Source organism: Bos grunniens, chromosome 4 (assembly GCF_055505025.1).
Source record: "Bos grunniens cultivar Pamir isolate PY7600 chromosome 4, Bosgru_T2T1.0, whole genome shotgun sequence".
Lineage (NCBI taxonomy): Eukaryota > Metazoa > Chordata > Mammalia > Artiodactyla > Bovidae > Bos > Bos grunniens.
The window spans coordinates 57,501-64,866 of NC_141168.1; the positions used below are offsets into that span (position 1 = coordinate 57,501).

The 7,366-nt window shown below is 62.8% G+C and overlaps 1 long non-coding RNA gene across 1 annotated transcript in view; it reads right to left on the reverse strand.

Moving 5' to 3' along the window:
* The window catches only part of LOC147373337 (uncharacterized), a 24,295-nt gene extending 20,949 nt beyond the window's left edge, over nt 1-3,346 (reverse strand). The window contains exon 1 of the long non-coding RNA XR_015161809.1: nt 3,294-3,346. This is a non-coding gene — a long non-coding RNA (uncharacterized LOC147373337). The remainder of the gene's footprint in view (nt 1-3,293) is intronic.
* Nucleotides 3,347-7,366: the final 4,020 nt, after the last annotated feature.

Sequence of the window (7,366 nt, forward strand, 5' to 3'; positions counted from 1 at the left end):
GCCCAGCGGGACCCTCCCCCAACTCGAAGGGGGGAGGCGCGGGCCGCGGTAGGCAACGAGCGGCACACGGCCCCACCGCGGGGCCGGCGCACCCGCCCCCGCCCCACCGCCCCCAGGGGGGAGGTGGGGGGCGGGATGTTCTGCCCACGCGCTCTTGGCAGCCTCCACGGCGGCCACTGCGCACTCGGGAGGGGCAGCAGCTGGGGGGTCCGATACCCCAAGGCTCCCTCTCGGATCGCTAGAGAAGGCTTTCTCACCGAGGGCTCGCCGCCCCTCACCCGGATCGTCTCTCTCCTTCGGGCCCACGGAGGCGCTCCACGAGCCACCAGTCCTCAGCTGGGGTGGGAGGGGTCTGCGGTACAGGTAGGCGGACCACCGACACAGGAGCGTCTGCGCGGCCGGGGCCAGCGCAGAGCCCCGCGTCCCGTCCCCTGCAAGGCCTCACCCGTCAGCCTCGACGACGAGGGGAACAGGCACGCCTCTCCTACCGCCTCGACCCCCCCCAAAAGAGAGCCCACTCACGGGACACACACACACCACCGCGGTGGGGACCCGAGGAGGACACCGGGGTTAAGGGAAACGACACCACCGCTCGGCCTCAGGCACCTGAGCGACGACCTGGAGCGCTCCAGGAGCACCACCGAGGATCCAACGAGGCACGCTCGCGCACCCACGCGGGGGGGCACAGCGCAGCAGCGGTACAGCCCTCCCCACCGCGGGGAGGGCCGCTCGCGGAGCACACGCCGGGAAGGCGAAGCGAGAGCATCTGCTGTGTCAGAAGACCCACGGCCCCCACTGACGCCACCCGAGGCGGGGGACAGGAGACCGAAGGTCAGGGCCAGAGGCCGCAACCCAGCCCCCGCCTTCCTCCCCCTCCCCGACGGCCAGGGGGAAAAAGTCAGGCGAGGGGCCCCGCGGACAGACCGAGAAGAGCAGACACGTTCACCGGGAACACCTGTCCCTCGTCTGGCACGGCTTAGGCCCGGCCCGGGAGAGCACGACCACACCACATCGATCGGATGAGCCAAGGTGGAGCGGGGGGAAGGCACGGCGAGGACAGTCACCAGAGGGGCCCGCTTTAAGCCTCACCGGCAACCTCCGCCCCCCACCTCGCCTCAGGCGAGAGCGGCCCACGACCCCAGGAGGTTCGAGAACGCCTGACACGTGGCACGGAGCCCACAGGGCGGGGGCCGCATCTCAGCCTTCACCGGGTGCCCGCAGCGGGGAGCGCACAGGGTAGAAGACCCACGGCGCCTCGCCCCGCCGCCCTCGGGTCGCCCAGAGACCGGAGGTGGCACCACGAGTCGGGTCAGCCAGACAACACCACACAGGAGCCGGCGCACAGGCCCAGGCGGGCGGCTCCAGCGGCAAGGGCCGAACCGGGGACCAGAGCTGGCGGCCCGAAGGCCCAGAGCCCCGCGTACACCCAGAGACCCAAAGTTTCCTCGGCGGCAGACACCGAAGCAGACCGTGTCAGCACTTACCTGGTGGTAAAAAAGGCCCATTAAGGGCGACGAAATGACAGCAGCCGACAGCGGGGCCCATCCACGACTCGCATGGAGGACCCCCGGAACCTTGGCCCGGCCACCTGTCCCCAGCGCTACCCCATAAACACCAGGCCCGGAGCTCTCGTGGCGGGGGGGGGGGGGCGGGGGGGGGGGGGGCGGGGGGGGGGGGAGTCATCTGGTCGACCGGGGGAAGGGGAGCAGGGGGAGGGGGCGCGCGATGGCCAAAGTGGGGGCGCGGACACCCACCAAGGGAGAGGGAGCTGGCCGGGGGCGCCCTCTCCCGCTTCGCCCACACGGGTAGGGGTACCGGTCCGTCGGAGTCTCCGAACGGGGATTTGGCTTCGATGAGCATCAAGAAACAAGAAGGAAGAACCGTCAGCGAGGCGCCTCCAACGAGACGAGCGGGCCCCGACCAGGGACCGCGCCCGGGCGGGACCCAGACCGTCCTAGATGGGGCACCCAGGACGGCCCGAGCCGGTCCCCACCTCCTGACCTGGGTTCAGGGAGGTGGGGAGGGGTGAGACAAAGTCGCATCCGACGACCGAGACCCACGAAGGCACGCTGAAGGGTCGGGCGCGCCCTCCCCGGCCACCCGCGGAAGCAGGGTCCGGTCCATCCACGTCTCCGGACCCATCGGGACTTTGAAAAAGAAACAGCATGTGTGCCAGGAGACGCCTCGGGCGACCGGACCCCACGGGTTGGGGGGGGGGGGGGCGGCCGCACACGCGCCCGCCTCTCCCCGTCAACCCTCACGACTCCGGCGGGCGGGTCCCCACCTCCGGAGCGGGGCCGAGGGCGAAGCACACGCTCCTGAGGGCGGCCCAGGAGGAGTCCGGACCGCCGAGCCCGAGTCCAGGCGCTCCGGGCAGGGAAGACCCTCTCCCTGCCCACCGCGGCGGCCCGGCCCAGGGAGGGTCCGGCCGGTCCTTCTCCGCGGCCACAGGGGCACGGGGAGATGCTGGTCGACCCGGTCCGGCCACCGCAGAGCCCGGCCCCGGAGCGCCGCGACGATCACCCTCCTCAGAAACCTAGAGAACCAATCTCCGGCGACAGCAGGACGTCCCTAGGCCTCGGCGCCACCGGGACTGTCGCCGCCAGCATAGCCGGTGTCTGAGAGCTCTGCCTCGGGCCCGGCGGCTGAGTCACAACCCTCCTGAAGGGCTCGCCGAAGCTCCGGAGGGGGAGGGACAATATACAAGCGGCCGCCAGGTGGCTCCCGACAACCGGCTCGAACGTCCCGAGGACGGGTCGCTGTCGCCGGCCGCCGGGGACGCCGCAGCGCCGGCCGCCCAAACGCCCGAGCTCGGCCCGGAGCCTCCGCCGCCGAGCGACGCGACGCGACGCGACGCGACCCCGGCCGCAGAGGAAGGGAGAGGAGCCGGGAGATCTCTCCCCTGGAGGCTGCCACGAAAGAGCCGCGATCCCCCCCCCCCCCCCCCCACGCGATTCCAGGGTGGTGGGGGGACATTCCACGGAGACGCGGGCGGGCGGCGGGGGCTCGGGGCGGGGTGGGCGGAGAGAGGGGGCACCAGTGACATCCCAGGAACCCCCGGCCCCCGGCCCCCCGAAAGAGAGGGGCGGGAGGGAGGGAGGGAGAAAAGGAGGGAAGGAGGGAGGGAGGGAGGGAGGGAGGGAGGGACCGGCAAAGCGAAACCAGGCAAGCGCTGCTGGGAGAACAAAGCCGGACTTTCGAAAGCAGACACGGACACAGACACACAAGCCTAGGAGTAAGAAAGGAAAAGAAGGAGACACTCGGACCCCCAAGAAGAGAAAACAAAACTCAACCTGGGTAGAGACACCGTGACAAAGTCCAGAGACGACACACACAAGCATGCGCGGGTGGGTGGGGAAAGTGCACTAGAGGTCAGGAGAACATGGATTTCAACACCACTGGCCACAAACAGCGGAAAGGCGGACGGCCTGGGAGGTCTGGGGTGGCAGGGCTGCGGGGGGTGGGGGGTGGGGGGTTGGGGGGTTGCGGGGAGGGTGTGGGGGGGTGGTATTGAGGGGCGTGCTGGTGAGGAGGACGGAGTCCATAGGGATCCACTAAATAAACCCCGGGTCCCGTGACAACAGCCACCTCAATGAATACATAACTTTTTCACGTAGCTCAGAAACGAAACGAGACAAAACCACCAGGCAGGAAAGTCAACTCGTGGAACTGTCCTGGCAGCTTAAAAGTCAGAGAGAGAGAGGAGAGGGAGAGGGAGAGGGAGAGGGAGAGGGAGAGGGAGAGGGAGAGGGAGAGGGAGAACGCATACACATGTGCGTATACACGTGTACATATGTATACGCACACGTCATCGCGTCTATATATACGTGCACGCAGGCGTATAAACACACACGTACGAAGGGCATGCTCACGTACACGCACGTGTCTGTGTGCGCACGTGTATGCCTAGGCGTTTCTAGTGTGCGTGTATGCTTGCGTGTATATACGCAGAGGCATCTATACACATACGTACACGGATAGACACAGGCGTGAACACACATGCTCACATGTGCAGAGACGTCGGGATACATAGGCACACACACACACATACACGCGGACGTGTCAACGCATCTAGATGCACGTATAGTGTGTATACGTGTGATGTCTGCGCACAGGTGTGGATGCACGTCTATGCGTACCCGTACGTGCATGCTTGCATAGACACACATATCTGCGTGTGTATGTGCACACGTGTATGTACACACGTATACATACGTACGGACGCAGACGCAGACGTCTACAGAGAGCGTATGTACGTCCACACAGACGCACGCGAGAATCTGTGCCTACATACACACGTGTGTATGTATACGTAGACGTGCACGCATGTACGTATGTACAGGTGCCCGTGTGCATCTAGAGTGCCTATACACAGATCGATGTGCATAGATGCACACACATGTATACGCATACGCAAACGCGCGTGTGTATACGTACATGTACATGTGCATCAGTGTATGTGTGCATGTATACCCATGTGTCTGCGTGGATGTCTACGTGCGCGCGTGTGTGGTGTGTGTATCTATGGGTGTACATTCGTACATATATATACTCACAGACACACACGTACATACCCGGGCGGAAACACACATCCGTGTGTGTGTGTGTGTGTGTGTGTGTGTGTGTGTGTGTGTGTGTGTCTGTCTGTCTGTCTGTCTGTCTGTCCGGGGAAAGCACAAGCATATTGCAAAAGGGGCTTTTCTGTCCAACACCGATCAAGGCGTCAGACACCTCAACCTCCAAAAGGGAAACAACCCCCGATGAGCGAAGTGGGCAGGAGGCCCGAACAGACCCCTTCCTTCCAAAGAAAGGTGGAACAGGCAGACACCCAGAAGCACAAGGTAGAACACACATCCACGGCAGGGCTGGGCTGGGCTGGGCTGGGCTGAGCTGGGGCTCCTGGGGGTGGGGGCGGGCTCACGGAAGCACCCCACCCCGGGGCGTTTCCCTGGACAATGATCCTTCTCATTCGGAGGGGAAAGGCCCAGGAGCCGGGAATCGCAATCACGACAGCAAGTTCGAACCATCAGAGGACAGTGGCTCCTGATGGATCGAACGCGTTTTTTCTGCAGCTGAGAAAACTGTGGGCGGACTCAGAGAGATCCGATCTCATCCCCTGGCGCCTCACAGACAGAGAAACCACATCCCTAGGGAAAAGAGTCCTGCGATGTACACTCCCCCAAAGATTCCCCCATTCGACCCAACCCAGCAACTCCACAGGGTGCCCACGGAGGGAAGGGACAAAGAAGATACGGATGTGTGCATGTGTGGGATCGACCCCTATACCTAGGTCGACTTCCGTACACACATCATGATAGAACTCTGTCTGTGTGCCTATGCCTGGATCTATTCACGTGCACGCGTGCTCACGCGCATGCAGACAGACACACACACACACACAGAGGAATGGGACTCAACCACCAGAAGGGAATGAAATCTCACAGTCTGCAGGAACCTGGAGAGACCTTTAGAGGGTATTATGCTACATGAAATACCTCAGATCAGTCGTTTCCATGCAGAACCTACCAAACCATACACGGTGAACAGAACCGAACCAAACAGAAACAGGCTCAGACATACTACAAAGGAACACACCGGGGCGGGGGGGGCGGGGCGGGGGGGCGGGGGTGAGGAGAGAGTGAGTGAGTGCCCCTGGCGAGGGAGACAGACGAAGTGGTGCAACCTTCCACTTATGAAATACATGAGTCACGGGCACGTCATCACACCAAATGTCATTTGCCGTGACACCAGGTGGTGACGGACAGTCACTAACTAGATGTATCCTGGTGATGGCTGTGTCATGTGCTACACTAAAACATCGTCTGTACAGCTGAAAATTAAAGGGGGGAACGACCCCCCCCCCAAAGAAAAAGGAAAGGAAGAAGGAAGGAAGGAAGGAAGGAAGGAAGGAAGGAAGGAAGGAAAGAAGGCAAAAGTAAACGTTGGCAGTCAGTTAGACGTCCGTTTGAGAAGAGTGGGACTTGTGTGTGTGTGTGTGGGGGGGGGGGGGGGGGAGAAACTAGGGTGAGGAGGAGGAGGAGGAGGAGGAGGAGCAGGAGGAGGAGAAAGAAAAGGACCCGATTGCCTTGAGGGGGAGGAGGAGATGAAAGATCCCAAGAGTGGACAGGACGGTCAGGTGAGTGCCATAGGGAAAGGAAACGAAGCCAAGCAACCGAACACACTGCCAACGGTGGTTTTGTTCAGTCCAAGATCAAGATGGGGACAGCACGGTGTCCTCCAGCACACAGCGACACACAGGCCTCACTCGGCAGGGGGAGTTGGGGATAACCCTGAACGCCGAAGCGGACAAAAGAAGCCGTCACGTTCATCCATGGCTGAAAAGTACCATGGTCCCACGACATTCCAAACTCCTCTCAAACCATTGAAAGACTCTCTCCCTCACTCGCCGTTCAAAATGTAGAGAACAGGAAAGGAGCGAAACGATGGTGGGTGGCTGGCTGGCTGGCTGGATTTCCGTGATGGTGTGATTAGGGAACACATGGACAGAAAAGCATCCGATTCACTTGTGTAAAGAATCTCTCTTGCCTTCTCGGCCTGGTGTCTTTCCTCTGTCTGGATGATTCCCCTCCCCCACCCCACCCCCCCCCCACTCCCAGCTTGAAGATCAGCCTCCAAAACGAAGCCCTTTGTGCTCTCCAGGTCCCGCCGCCACGATCTCTTTGGAGCGCCCTTCCGAAGGGGAACGTTTTCATCCACGTCATCGCCCTGAGACAGCTTCAGCCTGTCCCTCCCCCCCCCCCCACCCACCCCCCCCCACTCCACCCCAAGCCCCCCGCCCACCCCCCCTCTCTCCCTCCTGCTCCTCTTCCCCCTCCTCTGAACTGTCGAGCTCCCCTCGCGCTGGCCTCTCACCCCACACGGTGGCAGTGTTGGCCTAGGTATGCTCAGGTGTCTCCTAACCGCATCCGAGTGGACTTGCACTGTTTCTCAGCTGCGTCGTTCAGGGACCATGTTTTTCCTGGCCTTTTCCGCGGGTGGGGGAGACCCGGACGGGCCGGGGCCAGGCGGGGTGGGGGAGCCTGCGTGTGGGGGGAAGGGTGGGGGCAGAGAGGAGGAGGAGGAGGAGGAGGAGGAGGAGGAACAGGAACACAGCTCCCCAGCGCCAGTGTGTGCCTGCGGCCTGGAAAAGAGATCACGCACCAGGCTGGCTCCGAAAAGGGGATCGATCGGTCAGGAGACCGGGCACGTTTGTGCTTCGCCGAGTCCCTGCAGATCGGACAGGCAGTGGCAAGTGTGGGGCTTCCCACACTTAGAACTGTTCACCCATCGTGGACACAGGCGTCTGGCACACCGGGGGTTAGGCTCTCGGTGCGATCGATGTCCACAAGCCGTAGCCACTGAAACG